Here is a 27,661-nt window from a genome sequence, read left to right on the forward strand (position 1 = left end):
GATGATCTGAGCCACTGTGCTGCAGCTCAGTTTTAAGGTGTTAGCAATTTTCTTATAGCCTTAGCCATCTTTATGTAGCGCAACAATACGTTTTTGTAAAGATCTTCAGATAGTTCTTTGCCATGTGGTGCCATGTTGGGACATTCAGTGACTGGTAAGAGAGAGTGTGAGAGCTGAATGAAAATTTGAATGCACTTGCTTCCTATGAACACATGCATAATTACACTAATACGTCACCTGATATTTTAGAGGAAAAAACGGTAATCAATTTAGACATTAAGGGGTATAGTTTGTTTTAGGATTGTACTCACGGTTTAAGGGTATAGTTTCCTAGGGATATGCTCACTTTTGTTGCAACGGACTAAGCTTTTAATGGCTATATTTGGAATTATATGGAGGGGAAAATAAATTATATATGCTGCAGGCCGACTACTTTTCATTGTGTCAAAAAATCATTTTTCCTTGTTGACCCATGAAGAGATATACTTAAATATTTGAAAGACGTAGGGGCAGTACTCACTTTTGGAGATATATATATATATATATATATATATATATATATATATATATATATATATATATATATATAAATATATTGTACAGGGTTTTTTTGCCGGTACACATAAACTGATGATGCTGATGTATATTGGAACACAGCTGCTACACTTTAGCTATAATAAGAGTAATTATATTTAGATAAATATAGTTTTACAAAAATGGGAGTAAAAGTATATATATATGTGTGTGTGTGTGTGTGTGGGTGTGTGTGTGTGTGGAAATTAAAAAATATTATCTCATTTTAACGTATTTTGGATAATTTTAGGCAGATACTTTTTATACACCGTCCCAGTTGAATATAACAAATATTTTAGGTTTGCATTGACTTTTATTTTATTAACACTAATTCATTAACATCATATTGTATGAACTCACGGATTATACAATTTGCATTGGTTTTCCGATGCGTTTACGAGTCAGAATTCTTTCAAGCAAGATATCGAAGATTCCGGTTTTCTGTGTGAAGTTTGCCAACATTCTAAGTTAAAACCATTTTTGTGGAATGGATTTAATTCGAAAATATGCTCAGTCCGTCAAGTCCAAAGTATCTGAGCAGTGGCTTGTTTCCCACCAGTTTTGGCAAATTGCAAACAGAATCTTGAAAAGAAGCGTGTGCTCTATCCCAACTATCATCAATGGACCTGAGTTAATCTCGTCAGCATCGGACAAAGCCAAACTCTTTGCCAAGAACTTTGCAGCCAATTCTACCCTTTGCGACCAAGGCCGCCAACCCCGAATATTTCCTCCTGTATTAGAAAACACACTATGTGATATACAAATATATGTACGTGATGTTGCCAAGCTAATCAAAAACCTTGATTCCAGTAAAGCAACCGGCCCTGACGATATTCCAATTATAGTACTTAAAAAACTTAAACCAGAACAAGCACCCATACTTACAAAACTGTTTAAACGTTGTCTTAAGGAGAATTGCTTCCCATCACCCTGGAAAATCTCATCAGTATGCCCTGTATTTAAGAATTCAGGCGATCGTTCATCCCCCTCTCAGTACAGGCCAATAAGTCTCCTGTGCGTCATGAGTAAGTTGCTGGAATCTGTGTTAAATAGAGAAGTAATCAACCATCTCAGCAACAATAACCTTCTTAGTGACACACAATATAGTTTCCGTTCTTCTAGATCTACAGCAGATGTGCTTACAGTTATATCTCATAGGATTAGCGAATCTCTCGGCAGAGGCAACCTTTCTAGGGCAATTGCTCTTGACATATCAAAGGCCTTTGATAGGGTACGGCATAAAGGTTTACTTCACAAGATCTCCAGCTATGGTATTGCTGGAAATGTCTTCTCAATTATTAAATCATTTCTCTCTGATAGGTTCATAAGAGTAGTAGTTGATGGGCAAAAATCAGAAGCTCACAGTATAAATGCTGGAGTCCCTTAGGGGTAGATCATGGGCCAACTCTTTTCCTGATCTGCATTAATGATCTTCCAAATCACACCCTTACATCATTCGTAGACATTTTTGCTGATGACACTATTATTTATGGTAGCACATCTAAGACAGTAAACGACCAAGTTCTCTCCGATTCTCTCTCCTCTTATCTTGATCACATTGTACAATGGGGAAAGGCGTGGCTTGTTACTTTTAATGCATCTAAAACCAAGCTTCTATCTTGACATCATCAACGTTCTGATCCCCATCTGGCATCAATTAAAATGAATGGCTCTCGTCTTGGGGAGGCCTCAAGTTTTGACAGGCTTCTGGGCTTGAACTTTACTCCTGATCTTAAATGGAATACGTACATCAAATCTGTTGCTAAGACCGCTGGAAAAATGGCCGGATCCTTCTATCGATCCAGTAGATATCTCACTGCTGATTCAATTCTCTATCTATATAAGAGCCAGATACGTCCAAGGATGGAGTACGGTTGCCACATATGGGCAGGAGCTGCTAGAAAAGACTTGTCCTGCCTTGATAGGGTTCAAAATAGACTTCGTGGCCTGGTGGGAGATGTCCTTTTCTCTTCGCTGAAACCTCTGTCTCACAGAAGAGATGTTGCGAGTTTGTCTCTGCTTTATCGTTATTTTCATGGAAAGTGTTCGACTGAGCTTCACTCTATGCCCCCCTCGCCAAACTTTCACAAGAAACACTAGACTAGCTGAAAACATTATCAATAATTTTCCCCACTCTTTATCTGTACCTAAACCTAAACATAGATTCCATGATCAAAGCTTCTTTCTATGAACTGCACGCCTGTGGAATTGTCTTCCGTTTTCCTGCTTTCTATAATATGGTTGTCTTCAAGGCCAACGTGAACAAGTTTCTGATGAGCCGTTCCACGTAAGTTAACAAATTTACCGAACATCCATTACTATAGATTACTATATTGTCCTTTTGACTACTCTACACTCTTTAACCCTTATCCTTGAGTGGCCTATCAGCCTTGATAAGTGGTGACGTCTATGTAAAAAAAAAAAAAAGTTCGGCAGTCCGTGCCGTTCACCAGCTAGACCACTGTCATCTTCCACTAACACTAATTAAGGAATATTTACGGAATTTCAATTTATCTTAAAACTTTTTCAAACTTACATTTTAAATATATCTGTATTTTCAAAAATAAATGGTTCGTATCATTATATATTTTTAAGCAGATATAAATTAGTGTAAATATTCTCATTTGGATAAATATGTTTCAGCATACTCACATGTTCCATTTTGATTCATTAAGAGAAATAAAGAAGGCATCCGTATTAAACATCTCTATTAGTAAATGTTTATATTTTAATATGCATCGAATCTCGGTCAGTTGATTTCCGTATTCCGACATAAGTTTTGTGTGTCACTCTTACTGTAACGTTACTCAACACGTTATAGCTGATGACGAAAACAGACAAGGAATAGAAAATAACTTGAACTCCTTTTTTCTGTAACAACAGCGTTTATGTACTCATTCTACTGCCACGTTTTACCTCTCATTAAAGCTGTGTTACATCACCCGCGTCTTGAAAGTGGTCGTTTCTTTTAACATGCTTTCTCTCTCTCCTTTTTACATTTTTTTACCCTTACCGTGACGTCATTTCGCCCACGGCTCGGAATTGTCATCCGCACGTCTGCACTCTGTTATATTACTTTCGAAATACCATTTTCGTCGATGATCAAGCGGACCTAAATAACGTATCTTATGAGTATTTATTGTTGGTTAATTATGGTACAATGTCATTGAACGTGTTAACATGAATAAGAATTGTAAGTATCCACGCGGATAATAAATAATTTAGCAGAAATACCAAGACACAGTAGTAAGTGGGTCATGGTAGATAATATTTTCAGTTCAACAATTTTCGATCAACAAGAATTTCCTTCGGGATAGAACATTTCTATTTGGTGCCATTATACGAGACAAACCATTATTCATAAGGCCGCAGGATATTATTTTGGATGCCAGCCGTAAACAAAAAAACTAAGTATACGTTACTAAAATCTGTAAGTCTATAGATTAACATCAAATAAAAATTTGCGCTAAAACAAAAGAGCAATTTTCCCGGAAAGGTATAACATGACATTGAGAAATATGCGCATACATATATACTAAATATACTTGTGACCCGTTGAGTCACAACTGCTAAGAGTTTATTCTACTTTGATTTCTTTCTGAAATTTATTAACTGTGTCATAAAGATTATGGTACTATTTTTGAAGAATGAATACAAGATACCTTTTTGCTTCTTTATCATCATGTTTTTATTATTGGTTGAGGATTAAAAGGTCGAAAATGAATTGAGTAGAGTTACCAAGAGTACATATGTACAGAAGTATCGTTTTGTCATTGTCTTATAGAGAATATGCTTATTATATTAATCTACTAGCAGGCCGCCCGGCATTGCCCGATCGTAAAATGTGCTTAAATAAGATGTATTAATTAATGCAGATCTCGTATTTTTTATTATATTATATTAGACTCAATATTTAGTAATGCTTTTAAAACGTTTAAAACAAATAACTCGTGCGCTTCCACCGAGATTGAAAGCAAAACGTATAACTTATGATTTACTTTTAGCTTCGACGATAATACCTGAGCTATGAAGACTTGTTTTCTGAAAGGCTAAATATTACAATATGAAACAATAGCTATTACGTTACGCACGTTACGTTGCGTCACCTAGCAAATCCAATTTCTTTAATTTCACACTTTTACACTGATTTTCACCAGCAAAAACACAAATATACAGTTTCGCATGGGTTCGAATGCACGATATATAAAGTTTCATGTCTGAAGACCAAAAACTGACAATACGGTAGGCAAATCTTTTTAAAACAAATATAAATGTAAGCAGAAAGTGTATTGGGTTTACTATAAACTTTTTACGCAAATATTACGCAAGTATAAATCATGTAGAATATCTGCATTAATATAATTACACATAAAAGTTTATTAAAGCTGATCATCCCATAAGTTAGCCGAGAAAAACGAATACTGAATTAATTAAAATGAATGTTTAGAAGAATATGTACATTAGTTTGATCTTTTACAGATAAATGCAATTCCACAACCCATTTATAACAAAGTTGTATTTTCTTTTTAAATAAAAAAAAAAAAAAAACAGCTTGCTTTTTTTTTTCCTTCTTTGTCTTGTGGCCAGGATCAAAGTGGCTGTAACTGTGTTGATGCTGCACTACACTATGTGGTCTCGGTCGGTAGAAAAGAAATCCTTTATGACTGATACGTTTTGCTTATTTTTATTACTGACCAGTGTTCCCCATTTTTAGGAGCTGGTTTCCTCCCACATTAAAAACCGACCTCATGTCTAACCCTGTCCTCGTGGGGCGGCAAGTAAACAAAACAAAAAATAAAAACAAATAAATAAAGGCTTGGCATCTTTTCTATCTTGGCCTTAGGGCCAAGAACAAAGTGTAGTATATGTTCTGATGCCAGACTTAAGTTAATTTGTCCTTGACCAATGGAGGGAAAACGCTCTATACTGAGACAATTACTATTTTTTACTACCTACCAAAGTTCCCGTTTTTCCCCTTATTTTGGGGAGCTGGTTTTCTTCCACATTAAAAAAAACTTGAGTCACACTTTGCTTTCGTGGGGAAGCAAATATGTACTAATAGAAAAAAAGGTTTTTCATATGAATATCAATAAACACAAAAAAATTATAGGAGTATAGGTTGCTATTCCCGATGTCGATGAAGGTTTATGTAATGACGTAGTACGGTAAATACTCATATTATTATTATTATTATTATTATTATTATTATTATTATTATTATTATTATTATTATTATCAGTAGTAGTAGTAGTAGTAGTATTTACACAGTGAGAGTTTACACGCAAATCATTATTAGTGACACTACGAATAGCAAGTTTTATTTAATGGGATCTATGTAAAGGTTTGTGCAGAAGCCCAGACCTCTGTTCCTATTTTGATAACTGTTGCAAGTCATTTTACGCTTCCAAAGTAGTCGAGTATTATTAGTTTCTTGCGAGTAAAGGCGGTATATTTTCTCTGGAATTGGCTGGCAATATCCTCCCCAAGCTCTCTCAATCATTTTGTTTGGTATTATGCGGTATCTGGACAAGACATGCATTTATTTTCTGCTAGCTGAGTTTAATTTAATTTTTAGCTGTTTCAGTTCATTGGTCACTCGTAAATTTCTTTCCATATTCTAATTACTAGCGGGAGTTGGTCGGCATTTCTCGATCATAAAATACGGTCCAATATATTTTAATTCATTCATTAACTTAGCCAATTTCGTATAGAATATATATATATATATATATATATATATATATATATATATATATATATATAGATAGATAGACAGATAGATAGATAGATAGATAGATAGATATAGATATAGACGAGGAGCGTGCAATAAGTAATTTATTTCTCGTTGCCAATGACGATTGGTCTTCACCGGAATTTTGGTGGAAATAAGCTTCCCCATAGTCGCAGTCCTCTTTGGACTCATCCAACAGATGTCTGGCTAGTGTTTTTTCCACTCGGTTGTTCCATCCTCCTTGACCCTCTTCACATATTTGATGTGATGCCACTCTATGCTGACATAGACACACAAATTGGGGGCCAGAAGGCAGGGTCGCATGAAGGTACCTTAGAATTATACCGTTTCAGTTTTCATGATTCCATGTGATGTTTCTTTGTGTCTTACATCTGTTTCCGTTTCTGTGTCCAGTTTGTTCTGTAGTTCATGTGTGTTGTTAGTCTCGAGATTCAAGGGGTTTCCTTAACATTTCTGCAGTTTTCATAATTGTTGTCCGTTGTATCTTCTCAGCCAATTTCCATCTATCCCATTTTTTTCTATTATTATTTTTATTATTATTTAGATATATTATTATACATCATTGACATAAAAGAATAAATTGTTTCTCATATGATTTTCATGTGCGATTGCGGTGAACATTAGATAATTACACTGAAAAGGTTTGATTGCAATACTCTCACAGATAATTATTAAATAGCAGAACTGACTGAATAAACAGCGCGTAATAATTAATTATATATTATAATTACTGTTATGTAGAAGAAAATAAAATAAAAAAAATGTCCATACACAACTAAATAATAGAGGTAAAATATAGTTTGTATTTTGTGTTATTCACGTATATATATCATCGCCTTACGGAAAAAAATGGGAATCGTATGACAGTTAAAATAATAAAGTTTCTTACACATTATTTAACCAGACTTTCGAAAAAAAAATAGCAACTTCTCGTATTTCCATACCGATTGCTCCGCTAGCAGTATCAGAATTTTTGTAGGAATTTCTTACACCCCTAACACGAAACTGCGAATAAAATATAAAAATCTCGTAATTTCTCTGTTAAAAGTGGGTTATTTATTTTCTTTATGGATTATACTTCCAAAATAAACTATTACAGTTGTTTTAAAAGTAATAGAATTTTTTTTTGTAAACAGTAATGAATTTTCCGAACTCAATATTTTTCAATTTTTAAACTTTCAAAATCTATCAAAATTTTTCTATTGATTCTATTTTTACGATATTTTCAGGGTCAATGTGAAATTTTATGTTCTTTCCAATAAACCGAATATAATATTTTAGACAAACGTTTTTTTTTAAATTCACGCCCCCCCATTTTCAAGTTTCTCTTAAAAAGTAAATAATTAATTTATGTTGAATAGTTTTATATATCACAAATTGAAGAGAAAAGGTCAATAAATAATATATTCAAACTTAAAACAAAAAAAACCCGTTTTTTAGAAATTTACCTGTAAAGTCCGAAGTTTAAAACCTTTTTTTTTTTTAAACACATTGTTTTTTTGGTTTTTTTAAATGAAACCTTACTCCTTGCTCCTTTAATTGTAAAAAAAATTAGGGCTTGAATTACATTTTTCGAGGAGTTATAAGCTTGGAAAGATGGGGTGGAATTATTCACTATTTTCACTAAATTTCTGATACCGTTATTGCTCCGCCTCTCCTTCTTTATGAGGTTTATATGTCACAAGTAATATTGTTATATATATATATATATATATATATATATATATATATATATATATATATATGTATATATATATAACTTTAGAGTAATTTTCCTCCTCCATTGATGCTCGCGTTTATAAATATTTGTAAACTTAGTACGTAGATGTGTTAGAATTATTTCTCCAAGCAAACTCGCCAGGGAGCTTAGCGCTAAGTTAAACTAACTTAGAGATATGCATCCCCTCTGCCCGTACAATATTGAGGTGGAATCATACTTTGTCTTTTGGCCAGGAAAATGTGTAGTATCTCTTCTTATACTGCACTTCGCCTTTTCTGTGTTCTCGGTCAGCAAATGAAAAATCCTTAATGACTGAGATAATTTTTATTTTTGTTTCTAACCAGAGTGTATCATTGTAGTGTAGCTTAATTTTCTCACATTAAAAACCGATCTTGTGTTTAACTCTGCCTTCGTGGAGGAGGTCGGGGCAAGTAAATAGGGAAAATACTGAGTGGAAACCCCATTTTACATTAATTTTACGCACTATCACCCGTTGTGCTTGATATCTCCAGCACTGCTGAACATAACAAAACTACCCTTCTACAATGGATAGACATGTACTTTAAAAGGGATGAGAAAATATAGTAACCAAGTAGACTCAAAAGGGAATTGCATTCAAGGAGGGGGATATATAGATGGTTAGTTTCAAATGAAATAAATTGTTCCTGACGTCAATTTCAATTCTTTCCGGGTACATTGGATGTGTATGTATAAATAATTTCCCCACACCCACAGGCAGGCGAATCACGCACACACACACACACATACGTATATATATATATATATATATATATATATATATATATATATATATATATATATATATATATATACGTAGATTTTGTTGTTGATTTTTTAAACGATATTAAGGTAAGCGTCTCCACCTTGGAGATCGGGTTTTTCTTTGTTTTGTTTTTGTTTTTTTATAAAGTCGCCCATTTTTTATTTGGACGTAAACAAAGATTATGTTATTATTTATAACGTAGCTTGACTGTTATTAGGAATCGAACCCTGCGCCGTATATCTGCAGTAATGTAAAAAATGTACGCAATTTTATGATAGGGTATATATATATATATATATATATATATATATATATATATATATATATATATATATATATATATATATAGCGTATATGTGGTCATAATATCGATATTATGACCACAAAAGCACATTCAATAAGAAACACCGAATGAACACAGCCCGAGCAAATAAAAACTGGGAACTCAAGGAAAACGAACGTTCGCCGGTAGTCGAATGGATAATAGTAAGACAAGCAAGCACAAGTAGAGACCTGGATGATCCATGTAGATTATGCCTTCATGAAAAAATTGTTATCCTTTACTTTAAAGAAACCCAAAATCTATTAAACTGTAGGACAGAAATAGCGAACAATTGTGTCCACAGGTAAAATTTACTCTAGGATAGAGATACAAAATAATTTTATAACTAACAATAACAAAAAAATAAATAAATAAACATACACATACATAAACTATCACATACACATAAAACATATATATATACACACATATCTATATATACAAACACACATATATATATTCACATATATACACACATACACGCACATATATATATATATATAAACAAGCATATAAAAAAATGTAACGTAGATTTAAAATAGGTCAGTTCACTAGATCCCTACGCTCCTCGCTAAAACACCACACACAAAGGAACGGATCAACGGGGCCTTTGTCATTGGCTGATTAGTAAGGGTGACGTGAAACTAGAAAGCTGATTGGCTAACTAAAAACTCAGTAGAAAGTGCGTATATAAAAACGCGAGACAACCACCAAATTCTCGCATAAGCCTGAGGAATCCTAGCGTTGATAAAACGTGGAATATTCAGTGTAGCTTAATCGCAATATATATTTTATAACTTACTACTAAGCTCCACATACGTAGTGATCACTGTTGAAGTAAATATTTAAAGTGTACGCTTAAATTTATAGTTTCGTATATTAATTTAAGTGACTAAACGAAGTAGTTATATATATATATATATATATATATATATGTGTGTATGTGTATGTGTGCGCGTGTGTGTGGGGGTCTATTAACATTTGTATGTATGCATATATATATATATATATATATATATATATATATATATATGTATGTATATTGCGATGATTGGCCGAGAGGCAATCATTCGATAAGCGATGTAGAGAAAGGGATATAGGGGAAGCAGGGGATACATAGATTGTTTCGGCCGATATCACTGATATGTACGTCTTTGGAAAAAATTCAATTCGTTATCCGTGCGCGCCAGTTTGTCGGCGTTTGGGTTATCGGGCACGGCAAAAGGGCCGTCTTTTCCGCGGATCGTAAGCTCACCCTTAGGCATGCCAGTTTAATTTTGGATGCGAAGCCGTCATATAGGCGCGAAAAGAAAATATACCCGAGTGTTGTGTCTTGATCTTGCCAATGAAATATGGATCCTTATCCTAGAGCAACGGTATAAGTGTTTTCTGCCTCTTCTCTGCTCGTGTTTATCTGAAAGTATGTCCGTTCTGATCAATAGAGTGTCTCATACCTACAAGCGCACGTCTAATAGGTTTGAACGTGAAAGATAAATCTCCAGTTTTCTTGCATTTCTATGTTTTACTCTTCGTAAAAATAGAAATGATCACCAACAATATCACAGCTTTCACGTGAGGTATGTGTTTATAGTTTGAGACGATAAAAATAGAATACTTAATTAGCTTCAGTAAAAAAGACGTGAGATTTTAATCATTGTTTCATTGTTTGCTTTACGCCATATCAACCACTATTTAATATTGATGCATATTATCTATTTTATACAAAAATGTATTCAATACAGTTTCTACTTTACCTATGGCAATAAGGTAAATACAGTTAACACATTCTTCCACGATATTCATACGTAATGAACGGTGATTAAGCATATTAGATCGGATAAAATTTGAACTCAGACAATTCCACAAAAAAATCGAGATTGCTTTTAAACGACGATTGATAATAGTGTCACTTGGACTATTCAAACTAGGGTTTTTATATGGTGTGTCATTCTCACAACGTTTCTGTCAATGTAATCTCATCTTTCCCCAGGTGCTTTTTATTCGAATCTTAATAACAAACTAAAAAATCTGCACAAACTTCTGAACGCATGTCTTTAGGAAATCCAAGGGGCGATTTGCTTTTGTTCTCTAAACCATGACATCCATAAGTGTATTTTTATTATGGTCCGTATTGAGACTTGAAACTTCAATCGCCCAGAAACATCACTTAGAACTGATTTAAATTCGAATTTTTATTTGTTGATTAATCAGAAACATGGAGAATTGCATTAGAAAAACAATTAGATTTTCGCAGCATATAGTATACGTATCCTCCTAACAAGGTTACCCCCTGGCTTAACACTATAGCGGCATAATTCCAGCACTTCATTCTAGGATGCATAAGACGCTGGAAAATCTTTCTAATCTAATAACTTCTATCTTTTGACTGCGTGTCCGTGTAATTCCATGTCTATTTTCTCTTTCCCTAACCGTAGCAACATATAGGAATTTAAAAAGAATATGCACTAACATCTTGCCATACTACTCCCAACTGAAGCTATCTCACTATAAAAGACGCATTATAATAGTAGCCGCTTATCCGCAGATTTGCACTGTTTTCGTCCACAAAATTTTAAATGAAAGGCGTCATGGATAAAAGTTCAGAGTTCACGTGGCGAAGAATATAGCAAAGCTGTCGTCTTTGGAATGTGATTTTATTGGGTTCTTACAAATTATTAGAAAGTGTATTGTAACCCGCTGACCTACAAGACGAGGATTTTATTTACAGCGCTGTGGGAGATTAAGCCACCAAGGAATGTGAACGCATGGATTAAGTATGTTGTAAGCATTTTCATGTATTTACATTCTTAATGGATAAAATGGAAGAGAAGTAACAAAAATGTGTGCTACTATATTTACGCTATGCCGGCTTAACAACAATGCAAAAAAATGACAGAGATGTCACTACCCATACGGCTATCTACTGATAATATATCAACAAAAAACATATGTAATTTGCCAACAAGACAAAAATGTGGCATACAAACAGCTTATCAGTGTCACACAATATTCAGTTACAGATCCCTTGATTACCTTTAAATCTTAAATTTTGTTTGCTAATGCTAAAAATAGACAGAGATTGACCACAAGCACAACGATGGGTAAACAGCGGTGTTGTTCTTATTTGGAAATTTCTTTTCAGCCAGAGGTGTTTATTTCTCTTTGTTATTTAATAAATCAACCGAGTAAAATATTTTTTGGAATTATTTCGATTTATTAAGAAAGTTATTATAATTACGACTGTGTTTAACTTAATTAGGAATTAAAGAGCTCCAATGCAAGCCGAGAGAAACGCTATTTTGTAAAATGCGAAATTATCACTACAGACATTCTTTTGAACTTTTCTAAACGCCGAAATCATGCGTTACATAGTGTTTTATCATTTTCTTTCATTTCAATTAAAAGAAGATTTTAATCGAGATCTAGGAACATTACATTCGTCTTTTACTGTTAATTCATCGCAGTTTGCATGCATACTCTTCAATCTTTTACAGAAAAAAATGGGGTATTATTTTAAGACTTCACGCACTTTTATGATGGATGAAGTGCAGTTCGATGTTAGCAAAAATGTGTTTTCTTAGAAAAATATAAACGCTGTCATGTTCATTCTAGTAAAGTTGGGAAATCTACAGACTTTATTAAAGACTGGCGAGTGTATCCGGAATTGCCCGAGTGTGGAGAGGTGGTGCGAGGTTAAAATAGCAGTAGGAAATCCTGGTAAGGAGAAGTGTAAAAAAAGTGGTAGTAGCGGAGAGGGGGGGGTTAAAACAACAGTAAGCAGACCGGCTGAAGAATGGGGTAAAAAAATGGTAACAGAGGGAGAGGGGTACCTGGCCTTGCCAGTGTGTGTGCAGGTGGTGTAGTAAGGAACCCTGGGGGAGAGGTGTTAAAAAAGTCGTAGTAGCGGGGGGGACCAAAACAACATCAGCAGCCTTGTGAAGAGAGATGTTAAAAAATGGTATGAGCGGCGAGGGGGAATCAAAACAACAGTAGACAGGCAGGGTGGAGATAGGTGTTATAAAAGTGGTAGTAGGCAGACAGGCTCGAACCCGTGACGCGAAGGCGGAAAACAAAGTTGAAGAGAGAAGACAATGCATTTCGGATGCGTTATCGGCCGCTCCCGTTTCTCTCGCTTCATTTTATTTGTCCCTCAGTTTTAATGAGTGATTTTCCTGACAAAGGGAGAAGAAACAGCTGTATTCTAGGTTGGCAGTATTTTGCGTGAACAGCCACCAGATATGTCGGAAATTTTCTGTTTCTATGTCTATCCTTGTAACCATGTCACTAGTAAGGGTGCTGGCGGTAAACGTTTTATCTGGGCTGACGTTATCCGCCTGATAGTCAGCGATCTGAACCTTGGATCAACCACTAAAGAGGCTGTCCTATCAGCAGGTGCAAAGTATTGGGGCTGCTGTATTGCCATTTGGTGAATGAATTCTTGACCATGCAGTAGCTTCTGGTGGGGCCTCTCGATGTCATATTAGTGGGTAATTGTTACGGCTTTACCTTTTTCATGTGCTACAAAAAATATTTCTTCATTTCTATTTCTCTCTCTTACTTGCCCCTATGCCCTGCTTTGCCCTGCTTCAAGCAAGTCTATCGACCTAGTCCACAGATCCCAAAACTCCACCATGAGATGTTCCAATAAAAAATATACGACTGAACCTGGATCTCCAACTTCTAACATAGACTCCCACTACCATTTCTCCTTCTCTAGCATCAGGGGTTTACGTTCTAAACTTCCAGAGGTTGAAACACAATTACATGAGACTAAACTAGACCTATTATTTCCAAGCGAAACTGGCATTGGATAGACTATTTCCCTAGATGAGTTCGTAATTAAAGCATACTCTAATTTAACTTCCAAATATTACCCCCAAGATCGCCATGGGCATGGAATCTGTGCCTATATAAAATATGGATTTCCATGTGGTAGGGACATCTTCAGAGAAGGTCCTAACTTACCCTATATATGCTTCCGGGTTGCACTTGCTCAAACTACTGCATTCATATTTGCTCTTTATCCCCCCACAACAGCGAAGTAACTGTCTTTAAAAGCATATCTGAGAAAATTGACTACGTCCTATCTGCTTATCCTTCAACTAATATTCATGTTTGTGGAGACTTCAATGTTAACAACGTGGAATGGTTAACTCACTCAAACAAGAGCGACGATGCTGGGATTGTTCACGAATCCACCCATGTGCCCGATACTGACGGTCAGTATGCAAGTCTCCTATACCTTTTTCTTACTAATTGCTCCGAACTGTGTTCAGCTTCCCTTCTGTCTCCACTTTGATATTCCGACCACTCTGCTGTATCAGTTAAGATAAAAATGAAATGTAATAATTCCTCAGATGTACCTCTCCATCGTACAGTATATCGATACTCTTTGACTGACTGAGATAGCTTCCGTACATTTATATCAGATCTACCCATGCGTTCCATGTTTAAAAAGTATGTGCCCTCTACAGTATCAGACCTGACGAAATGGTTAATGGTTGATATAGACCGTTTTATAACCTCGAAAAAGTCCCAGCAAAATCCTAACAGCCAGCCGTGTTTCTCTCCAGAATGTGCTGCTGTCATTGCGCACAGAAATTACCTTTTCCATTGCTTCTAACGTAATAGATGTACTGAGACTAAAGCCGCCTTTAGGACTCCCAGCAGCCACTGTAAAAAAGTAATAAAGAACGCAAGAGAGTTGTATGTTCTTCCGTCAAGTTCAAAGTAGCTGATCAGCGGCTTGGTTCCCACCAGTTTTGGCAAATAGCAAACATAATTCTGAACGGAAGCGTGCGCTCTGTCCCAACTATCATCAATGGACCTAAGGTAATCTCGTCAGCATCAGACAAAACCAAACTCTTTGCCATGAACTTTGCAGCTAACTCTAACCTTTGCGACCAAGGCCGCCAACCTCCAATATTTCCTCCTGTATCAAAAAACACGCTATGTGATATACAAATATGTGTACGTGATGTTGCCAAGATGATCAAAAACCTTGATTCAAGTAAAACAACCGGCCCTGACGGTATTCTAATTATAGTACTCAAAAAACTTCAATCAGAACTAGTATTCTATTGTTATCATAAAAGGGGACCGTGTGTGTGATTGTCTAAATGTTGCGGTATATTTGTGATATATTCATATCTAATTGTTAATATGCTTTTGTGTGCGTGTTTGCGCGCGCGCGTGTGTGTGTGTGTGTGTGTGTGTGTGGTACATGTATAACGCGTTTCCATAAGCACATGACTCCTACGAGATAAAAGATTTTTCTTATAGCATTACGAGAGCAGTTTCCTATGTCTCCCGCTGAATTACGAATCCGGAGAAAAATCCCACAAAAAAACAAAACAAAAAAGAAATTCCACGACCATCTCGAAAACTTAAATAAATACCGACTGAATGCTTCCAAAACTTAAGAAGTAGTGGACCCCTTACTCATAACCCAATACTTTTTTTACCCAATCTTTTTTTTTCTATTTCTTACTGCGGTACACTGCTTAAATGCCTTCTTTCTTTTCCCCAATTCTATTGTTATTATTATTATTGGCTCACATGGAGCTTTCACACAATCAACAAATGATCTGATTGGAGACGTGTGGTGTTCTCTGGAAGCTGAGTGACAACAAGTCTCCCCAGACGTCCAGCTCTCTCCACCTCCTTCGATAGCATTTGCAAATAAATTAGCATCATAGCAACATCCTCTTACAATTGATTTCTCGCTGGCAGTGGCTATTGGTTTATACTGGAATTTAAGTGGCACTAAGCCTCCCTAAGATCCCAGTTCTCTTCGCGCTTGTCAAGTAGAGGTCTGGCCAGTGCTCCCTCCTCGGTCTTTCAGTCCTCCTTGACCCTTCTCGACTCTTTGGTATCACTTTTCTATTGGGGGGAGCGGTGATGAAACAATGGAGATGATGCATGATAGGGGTGTAGAACTTGTAGATCTGCACCTTCGGTGTTCTTCATTCCCTGTAACGCTTCTTCTTATATTGTTTTGTGTTATTGTCCGCATTCAATGGTTTTCGTTAATATTTAAGCCGTTTTAATTATCGTTAGGCGTTGAATTTTTGCAGCTATTCCTCTGATTCCAATTTCTGACATTCTTTTTTCCAAGTTTTTCGGAATTGTTCCTAGTGCTCCTACTATTATTGGTACTATTTTGATTTTCTTACTCATCCAAATCCCTTATAACTCTCTAGCTAGTTCTGTGTATTTGCGTCGTTTCTCCTTTTCTTTCATACTCACCCTGTGGTCAGCTGGGATAGCAAAGTCTACGATTTGACAGGATGTATCTTTCTTGTTAATTATTACGACATCTGGTCTGCTTGCTTGGATGGTTGTATCCGTATGTATGTCCATGCCCCATAGAATTTTGTGGTTCTCGTTTTCGAGTGCTGTTGTGGGTTTATGCTGTACCATTTGTCTGTACGCTCAAAATGCAGCCGTTTGCACAATTTCCAGTGCACCGCATTCCCCACTTGGCCATGCCCGTTTAAAAATTCCTTTTGGACCAATTTGCTGCATTAACATCCTATATGGTTTTTCGTTTCGTCTCTTTGCCCATAGAGTCTGCATTTGATGCGTTCTTATGTTTTATCGATCCTGGATTTGATATGGTTGGTTCTTATCGAGTTATCTTGTGCTGCAGTTTCTCGGTTTATATGTCCTTTTCTTTTGTTCCGGTGATTTCGTTATTCTCATTTTTAGTCATTCCCATGAATCTCAGTGGAGTTGTTTCTATTTTTATTTCTATTTTCTCATTTTGCCATTTGTCTCTCTGTTCTCTGTTCTGTTGGTTTTCTCCGTGTCTCTCGCTGCCATAATTCTCCTTTAAGTGTTTTGCATTATATATTTTTCTAGTTCTTTTTTTGCCCTTCACACAGTTTTCTATGCAGATAAGTCCTCTCCCGCCGTCTTTCCTTTTCACGTAGAGTCTGCCATTATCGTCCTTTGGGTTTAGTGCATTATTCATGGTCATGAGTTTCCTGGTTGTCTGGTCGAGTTGTGTCAGTTCTTCTTTTGTCCACCCTATAAACGCTCCAGAGTATCTTACTAGTGATACTGCCCATGTATGTATACCTTTTATTAGGTTTCTACTATATAATTTCGTTTCCATAAGTTTTCTTGTTCTCCTGAGGTATTCCTTTCCACTTTTTTCTTTCATTTCTGTTGCTCGGATGGTGTCCGCTTCCAGAATTCCCAATATTTATTGCCGTTTTGTTCTCCTAGTGCCCTCGTTTTTGTTTAGTTGGGTAGTTCTATGCCATATGTCGTTTCCAGTTTTCCCCTTTTTATAACGAGTAGTGCGAACTTTTTCATTCCAAATTCCATTTGGATATCTTGGCTGAAGATCCTGGTAGTGTTAATTAGTGTCTCTAGCTCCTTTTCAGTCCTTGCAAAAAGTTTCAGATCGTCCATGTACATCAGGTGTTTCATTTTTTCCTCTGTATTGGGGAACTTGTATTCGACTTGACACTTTCTCAGAATACTATTCAAGGGCATGATGGCTATGATGAACAGTAGTGGTGATAATGAGTCTGCTTGAAAGATGCCTCTTTGTATTGTAATTTCTGTTATGTGTTGTCTATCAGCTGTCAGTTCCAGTCTCAATGTTTTCATTGCATTTTCTATTACGTTGGTTATCCCGCTTGATATTTTATACATTTTTAGGCATTTTATTATCCATGCTTGGTGGATCCTGTCGTACGCTTTTTTTATAGTCAATCCATGCCATGGCTAAATTTGTCCCTCTCCTTTTTTACCTCCTTTAGGATCTTTTGATCAGCATATAGCAGATCATGTGTTCCTCTTTTCCCTTTTTGGCATCCTTTCTGTTCCTCGGGGATGAGTCCACGGTTATTCAGTGAGTGGTAGATTTGTTCCCTCAGTTGTGCTGTCAGTATCTTCCATATGGTGCGTAAGCACGTGATTTTCCTATAATTGCTGCGGACGGTTCCTTTCTCTGTGTCCTTCTGTAGCAGTGTGGTTCTACCTTTGTCATCCAGTATGGCACGCTTGCTTCCTGTATACATCGTCTCAGGTTTTAGGCTAGCCTTTCATGTAAGTTGTTAATTTTTTGGACCAGTATGCATATACCCCGTCGTGCCCTGGTGCTCTCCAGTTTGCCATTTTGTTCTATGGTTTTCTTTAGTATTTCCTTCCTGATTCCATTCACTGTTCCTTCTTCTATTTGTTGTAATTCTTTTTTCATGTCTTTCAGCCATTCGGCATTTCTATTGTGATCTCGTCGCTCTTCCCATATGTTACTCCAGTAGAGTTTTGTTTCTGTCGGATTTGGCTGATCATTTTGGGTTTTGTATGTTTCTGTTTTGGGTTTCTAGTCTTATTTCCCATCCAGATTATATCGGTCCGCTTCTCTCCGGTTGTTTTTCTGATTTAATATTCATACTTACCATTTTGGCACCTTCGTAAATGAGGTTATTCAAGTCTGTTATAGTGTTTGTTTGAATGGGTGGGAGGAGCTTGTTAACCTTCTCTGTTTCTGTTTTTAATTTCTTCTGCTCGTATTTCCTTAAAAATGGGAGCTTTGTTTTTTCCTCGTTCATGGACTGTATTATTTTATTTATTTCATTTGCTTCATTCTCTGTTAGTTCTGCTTCATTGTCCTCGGTTTCACCGTTTGTAGATTTCGTTCTTCGTATGTCCTGGGTCTTTAGTGTTTTTACTTGTAAGGCTTCAACCTGTGGGGTTGCTCTACATCCCATAGTTCTCTCATACGTTTCCGATAACCTCACTATCTATATTCAGAATGACTTCTATAATAGTATTCCATTACTAGTCTATTCTCTTTTGTTGTCCATTCCTTTCTTTGGCTGTGTTGTGTTTGTTCGGTATCATTTTGTTCCCTGAAATTAGAGGTTATGCTTACCTGTTCAGCGTCCATGTTATTTGAGTTTCTGAAATTAAGAAGTAAGCCAACATTCGCAGGATAACGACCGGGTCCCCCATGCTGGCTACCGAAGGAGCACCTGCCGATCATAATACACAGATCTTTCTTCTGGGTCGCATGGTTTTAATTATTTGTAATTGAAATTTTTCATATTTTGGTGTTTGCGGCAACACCGAGCCCATAATTGTTTTAACTATTGTTCTGACGCAGGGATAGTGTTTGCCTCCACTTGTATACAGGAGGTATCGTGCACTATCACGAATACATAGAAGGAATAAACAAAAGTTTTAAAAAATAAATAAAAAAAATAAAAAATAAATAAAAAGTTTAACTAAGTATTCTACTTAGTAAAAGTCGGTAGTAATGCCATGAAATAAGGTGTTTGATGATAGGTGTACCTTACACCATACTGCTTAGCCGCTAGAAATGTTGGATGGGAAGAAGACGAGGAAGGCAATTTCTCCTGATACTGTGGTAGTATTTAATTCCCTCGTTTTAAGATTGGGAAATTTCTACGTTGATATCGCAAAAAGGATTGCTTCCGGTTATAAGTTCGGAGTAACATTTAGCTATGGTATTCGCCAGTCGCCCGTCTAGCTATTTTTCGCATTCAAGTTAGAGAATTTGCCTTAGTGAAATTTGAATGGACAGACAGAATTATACATTTATATCGCAATAGAGACTGCTTCCTGAAATAAATTCGAAGTAATAATTAACTTTAAAAAAAAGAAAAATTCACATTTCGGTCACTTCTTTTAGAGAGTTTCGGCGCCTCGCACGTGTAAATCTTCTCTATTAGGACTCCTGTTAAAGTTAATGTCTAGTCGTCGGTCAGTTAGAGTGTAATGACAGGGGTGGAATCACAGCCCTTTGCTAGTACAAACATACACGCACGTATGCATGCACATATATATATACATATACAAACATACGCAGAATTTCTGCCCGTCTTTGCCAGCGAGGAAACAAAAATGAGTTTTGTTTTGTTTGTTTTTTTTTTGTTTTGTTTTTTTTTTGCTTAAATGCAGTCGCCCGTCTGGCTACTTTTCGCATTCATGTTAGAGGATTTGCATTAGTGAAATTTGAATGGGCAGACAGAATTATACATTTATATCGCAATTATTATTATTATTATTATTATTATTATTATTATTATTATTATTATTATTATTACTGTTATTATTATTATTATTATTAATTAATTAATTAATTTATTAATAACCAACATGTTCTTACTTTTAAATTAATCATTATTTAAATAAATTCCACTAGGCAAAATCACCCTTTCTTCATTCTGCGAAAAAATACATGTCAAAGAACAAGAAAAATCTGTACAATACTGAATCGAGAAAACACCAATTGTATCAAAATAATTTTTTAAATCCGTATAAGCATTCCTAAAATCTCATCTCACCAAGAATAAAATTCCAAATAACAAATCACACATTCGTGGAAACCCAAAATTGTCCACGTTATCAAATTCTGAGGTCGGCTGCATCACCTTTACCATTTCAAAGAATATCATCAAAATAAAAAATCAGTATTTTACAAAAAAATGCATATACATTTACAATTAAAATATATAGTCGTTTCAAAAAAAAAACCACTCACTTATAAACTTCCAGACAATCCTTCATCAAAGCAAAAGTTCAACAACAGAATAACAGATCGATGGAGACTTAGATTGTCCACGTCACCAAAACTCTGTTGTTTTCTGAAAAAAAATCACCTTTTTCTTATCTGAGTGATTATTATGGGCACTTCTGCCATTTTCTGTCCTGCCCTTTACGCTATGCCAGGGGCATTCAATTTTCTCCCTGACGCTGGACAAAAATATATTGCGCTCTGCTATATTGGAAAACCTTTCTTTTTCCGCGACTGACTTCAAGCATATAGCTTAGCGGAAAATATCGGGATTTCCACACATGAATTTTCCCATATTGATTCTACTCGAAATCAACCGAAATCCCAATCACCCATGGACAATACTTGTGGTGTTTTCTTAATCTAAAAAAACGTACATATTAAAATATCATTAAACAGTTTACATCCAATTGCATATATGAACAACATTTTTCCCACACCAGAAAAAAATTCCTAAGAAAAAACACCGTACAAATTGGGAAAAAAATCACATTGACAGAACACCGAGTGTTATCATTTACAATTGTAACACCTACACATTTTAAATTCCATAACAAACGTTTTTAATTGGCATGTTTCACTTAAGGTGAAAAGTCTTCTCAACCACACTGTAACTAAAATGCATGTGTTCCCTTCTATTTATTTTTTCTTTCTTTCTGTGTTTTCACATTGTCTGTGTTAGAATATTTTCTTCTATTTTCTGTGTTTGATATTTTCGTTTTCAAAATCTGTATGTCTATCGATATATATTTTTCCTTATTTCTTCTATTTCTCATTTCTACACAGTAGCGTTCTTTTTTCGTTTTTTAACGTACCATTCTTCCATTATTTTTCTTCATCAATTTAGCATATAAATATATCTATATATAATTTTAATGTGTCTATTTTTCTTCAGAACTATTCCTTTCTTTTTTTTCACGATAGTAACCTACATGGTCGATTTTTTAACACCCTTGTATGGGTGCCTAAAAAACGAGCACAAAAATGGGATCCGATCAGCTGAACCTTACTTCCAGTAAAACATGTCTACAATATGATTTACCATATTTCTTATGTTCTGCCAATTTCCTAATACTGGCCCCTATCCTTACAACCTGTTTAAACGGTGTCTTAAGGAGAATTGCTTCCCTCACCCTGGAAAATCTCATAAGCATGCCCTGTATTTAATAATTCAGGAGATCGCTATGTCACTCTCAGTACAGGATAATAAGTCTCCTGTGCGTCATGAGTAAGTTAATGGAATCGACTATTACAGCAAAAATAACCTTCTTAGGGATACGCAATATGATTTCTGTTTTGCTAGATATATAGCAGATGTGCTTACAGTTAACTCTCATAGGATTATCGAATCTCTCGACGGAGGCTACCTTTCTAGGGCAATTGCTCTTGACATATCAAAGGCCTTTGATAGAGTATGGCATAAAGGTTTACTTCGCAAGATCTCCAGCTACGGTTTAGCTGGAAATGTCTTCTAAATGATTAAATCATTTCTCCCTGAAAGGTTCATACGAGTAGTGGTTGATGGGCAGAAATCAGAAGCTCTCAGTATTAATGCTGGAGCCCCTCAGGGGTCAATCCTGGGCCCAACTCTCTTCCTGATGTACATTAATGATCTTCCAAATCACATCCTTACATCATTCGTATACATTTATGCTGATCACACTACTATCTATGGTAGCACATCTCAGATCTTGAGCAAGTGGTTTAATGGGGAAAGAGGTGGCTTGTTATTTTTGATGCACCTAAAACCAAGCTTTTATCTTTACATCATCAACGCTCTGATCCCCATCTAGCATCAATTGAAATGAATGGCTCTAGTCTTTTGGAGGCCTCATGTTTTGACAAGCATCTGTACTTGACCTTTACTCCTGATCTTAAATGGAACACATACATTCAATCCGTTGCCAAGGCCGCTAAAAAATGGTGAGATCCTTCGAAGGATCCAGTAGATATCTCACTGTTGATGCAATCCTCTATCTATATAAGAGCCAGGTACTCCAATGATTGAGTACTGTTGCCACATCTGTGCAGGAGCTGCTAGAAAGGACTTGATACAGACTTCAAAATAGACTTCGTAGCCTCGGAGGAGATGTCCGTTTCTCTTCCCTGCAACCTCTATCTCACAGAAGAGATGTTTCGAGTGTGCATCTGCATTATCGGTATTTTCATTGCAAGTGCTCGGCTGAGCTCCAACCTATGCCCCCCCGCCAAACTTTCACAAGAAACACTCGTCTAGCAGAAAACACTATCACAAATTTCGCCCACTCTTTATATGTGCCTAACCCTAAACGTGGATTTCATGAGCAAAGCTTCTTTCTTAGAACTGCTCGCCTATGGAACTGTCTTCCGTTTTCCTGATTTCTACAATATGGTTGTCTTCAAGTCTAAGATAAACAAGTTTTTGATGAGCCGTTTCATATAAGTTAACAAATTTACCGAATTTCCATTACTAACGATTACTATATTGTCAAATTACTACTGTACACTCTTTAACCCTATCCTCGAGTGGCCTCTTAGCCTTGAGAAGTGGTGATGCCTATGTAAAAAAAAAGAAAATTTGATGTCTTGCCAATGCTTCATGAGTTCAAATTAAGCGTAGTCAATCGAAACGAAAAGATGATTTGCAGATATGCCGTCGGAAAATCCGACCCTCCCTGCAGGAAAACTGCCCAGTCAGTTAGGGATGAAGGAATTAAGGTTTGGGGCCAATTTATCGATATTCCTCGTCCGAAGCGTCAAGCTTAAAGGCGATATTGATCTCGTAAGGATACGTCGCCTCTGTCGCCAGTTTTTGTGAGACACATAAACACACACATACACACAAATTTTGCCTTTTATCTTTATAGAAGATTGATTTTTTTGTGTTAATCACAAGTGTAGGAGTATATTAATTTAATCTCGTGAGATATATACGTTGATACATTTTAGATGACCTACGTTTCCTCGCAACATTAAATCCTAGCTTGTCTATCATAAAACGAGCGTGAAGTCTTATAATAATGTCTTTAATTTTTCATTAATATGTCACTACTTATCAAAGCTCAAAGTACACTCAAGGATAAAGATTAGATGAGTGCCAGTGAGGCTGCGACAACACTGTGTAGATTGGTAATATTGTTGATTGGGTAGAATTTACTTATTGAAGAGGAAGACTCGGCAACATTTCATAAAAATGTATATATATATTTGACGTAGAAAAATTCCATGTTGTAGTCATTTAAAAGGCATAGTCGCCATAGGATTAACTGATTAAACAGATCAAATACAATACTTATAATATATATAATACAATACTTAAACATAACCCGTATGAAGTCACAAAAAAAATTGGACTATCTTGTTGCTGGTTCAGTATTATACTATAATAAAAGTATATTAATTAAAAAATAGTAAAACGTAAACGTGTTTTTTTTTTTTTGTCATTGTGATGTGATTATAGAGGATACATTTGCTCTGAATGAAATGCCACTGATAATAATAACATAATTTCATACGTCTTTTTTATTAGCTCGTTTCCTTAAAATTCAGTCGACTTTCCGATCCATTCTTCACAGTAGGTCATCTCGTAACATATTTCGGCTGTGCTATAGGCTCGTCTTTACTCACAAGTAAAACGTTCTACATAAAACAGTTGGGTCGAGGCGACATGATTCTGAACATATCCAATCAGTTGCAAGTGTATGTTGAGCGATCTTATAGGATTGTTACGTCAGACGATTTAATGAAAGATAAACATATATCGGTAAACCACATAAAATTAATATTTGTTGAAATAAAATTATTCTTGAGAATTTATTTCCTACATATTGTGAAGTATCCCTCTCTTTCTTCTCTCTTTCTCATTCTGAAGTCGTATATCTCTCTCATTCTTTAGTTGTATATCTCTCTCATTCTCAAGTCGTATATCTCTCCGTGTATATTTTATACGACTTCAGCAATATTTTTGATTTACGATTGCTAGCAAGGAATACCACCGAAAGCAACTGACGCGATAAAATGTTGTTCTAAAGTTCACATGCTTATTTGTCTGACTGGCACTTTAAAGACAATAGGTCCTTTTTTTTCTTTCCTTTTGTTTACCGGGTATATTCACCAAGCATTTTAAAATTCTTTTTCATGAGGTGTCTGCATAAATTATACTTGACATTGAATTATAAAATAATATATATATATATATATATATATATATATATATATATATATATATATATATATATATATATATACGTCATCTTGGCTGAGTATTTTATTTTCTGACAAAAGTTTAGACGTATTAAAACTAGCCAAGCCTGTTCAAAAAATATAACCGTTCGTCTATTTATATTTTACTAGCGGGACCTGTGGAAATTCCCCAGAGGACTCATTCATTTATTATATTGATGTTGGCATTCTTTTGATGCTAGGTGTAAATGGAGACGCTCAGATGTTATTGTATCTGTCTTTGTTAATACAGCAAAAGTATTTATCCAAACAAGCACGAACACCCGATAAGGTCCGGTCGTAAAGTACGCTTAAATATGATATTTTAATTCTTGCAGATTTTTTAATATATTATTATAGAGTTAATGTCTATGGATTTTTATATACTATAAAGGTGAAATTTCAAAATAAATGAATTATCCATGTGACTTGGGTGCATTAACTTGAATCGAAACCGAAATAAAACTTATGAAAGAATATATATATATATATATATATATATATATATATATATATATATATATATATATATATATATATAAATTGAGTTCGTTCAGCCATAATCGAAACCGAAACCAAAACCTATGAATAATGCTTGATAAAATTATTTATAAATAAATACCGATTACCCGAGTGCCATCAGTTATAATCGAAACCGAAACCAAAATTTCTGAAGAATTCTTGATAAAATTATTTATAAAAAAATATGTACATGACTAAAGTGTCATCAGCTATAATCGATACCAAACCAAAACTTATGAAGAATTCTTGGTTAAAATTATTTATGCAAGAAATGGAGGTACGTAACAATTAAATGACCCGGATGTAAGCTTGACAAAGGAAATAAACACTTTATCCTATTGATATATGGATAATTATTCGTGCATTGGGGCATAAAAATTGCGTAATTATTGCCGTAAACAATCCTTTTTACAAGAATATCTTGAATTCATTTACTTCATATTTATTATATCTTTTAACTGGCATATTTAAATGACTTGTTGCCTGCCTAGGGAATTATATGCAGATATAATATGTTCTTATGTGGATTTATATGTACAATAATGTAGCCCCTATTGCTTTTTATCAATTGCGCTGGAAAATCTGACTTGAACTAAGGCGAGGTACTTTAGCTTATGTTTGTCAGTCTGTGCACGGGTGAAAGCAAATCAGTCGCGCGTTTGCTTTCGATGTCCAATTAGACTTGTGCGAGGCAAGAAAGGGGAGTTTGATTCAATTTAATTCTCTTCTATTCTTGCAGCTGTGCTCGCGGCCACGTGCAATCGTTTGACCTTTTAATTCATTTCGCTAGGTTGCGCTTAATTTGCTACCTGCAGAAATGTTTACTGTTTAATCTTTCGTTTTGGATATGCACGAATCTCGGCAGGTTCCCGCAGATGTTGTCGACGCATGCGTTCCAAAATACCACGCCATGCGATAATGATTTTAAAATTTCAAGAATCAGCCAGATGTCTTGAAAGTTTTCCAACCCAAACATCATTAGCTGATAACGTAGAATCTACGATTTTAATCTATTATTTTGCAATTATAAAATCATGAGAACAGATAACATTGCCACTCAAAGTTGTGGAATCTGTCTCCAACAATATTGTAAAAAGCGAGTTTTGTATTAAGGTATAACCACATAGCAAGGCCCGAAAACTGCTTGAAGATAAGGTTAAATGAGTTTAGGCTGGACGCTAACTCAACACTGTGATAATTGGTGATGATTGTCGCGATTAGGCAGAATTTCATTATTAGAGAAAATCAACAATAATTTGTTTACATTGCGTTTAAAAACGACGATAACCTGATCATCAAGGAGGTATCCCCACCTCGCTATGTTCTACAATGCCGTCAGTTCTAGGAAAGAAACTCTGTTCATGGAAGTTTTTTTATCTTTACGCATAGAGAGAGGAAAAGAAAAGAATGGTTGTAGCTCGATCAGTTTCTATAGTGAAGGTTTTACGGGGTTACATTAGCTTGAAACTCAGACGCGCGCTTTCTATGAAAATAACTATACAGTAGAGAAATATTAACAACGTTTTTTTCTGTTAAAAGGTGAAAGTAAAGAGATGAAAATAATATCACCTAATAGATTTCCGTACATTGTCAAAACGGGAAATAATAATATAATCAGCACTTGCTCAGATGTAGCAACAGGCTTCTATTCTATAATGTATTTTTCTCTTGTACAGGCAGAGAATTGCGTCAGAGGTGAGAGAACATTGTGTTCAAAGATAAATAATCACACTCCAAATTTATTTTGTTTTTCCAGTGGATCGAAGAGAATTAGTTTGTAATTAAAATTTCTGTTTAGATAAGAAATCGAAAGTCAACATTGATCTTAAAAATAAATTAGTTTCATATCGAAATACTAAATGGTAAGGATGTACGTTTGTTATTCTGAACTGGATATATATTGGATAAATGTGTGGATAAATGTTGCGCTTTGTTGTAAATAGGAGAAGTCCCTGAAAAGTGGGAACGAAATCGTGGGGTCGGAGCGACATGATTTCACCTATTTTGGGGTTAGCGTGATTTCCTCCCAGGACAAGACATGTTTTACGATGAGTCAACAGAACATATAATCAGGAAGACGTACGTTTACAATAAATAATTAAAGACTCTTATTCTAAGTCGCACTTTTTCACCTTTTTACATTTGTGCCAATGAACGATTAAGAGAAAAACACATGACAACGAAATTATATTTCAGGCATGTAACGATATTTTAATAATGGCGACTTCTTT

The sequence above is a fragment of the Euprymna scolopes genome, chromosome 4, assembly GCF_053919585.1.
Source record: "Euprymna scolopes isolate OS-2025 chromosome 4, ASM5391958v1, whole genome shotgun sequence".
NCBI lineage: Eukaryota > Metazoa > Mollusca > Cephalopoda > Sepiida > Sepiolidae > Euprymna > Euprymna scolopes.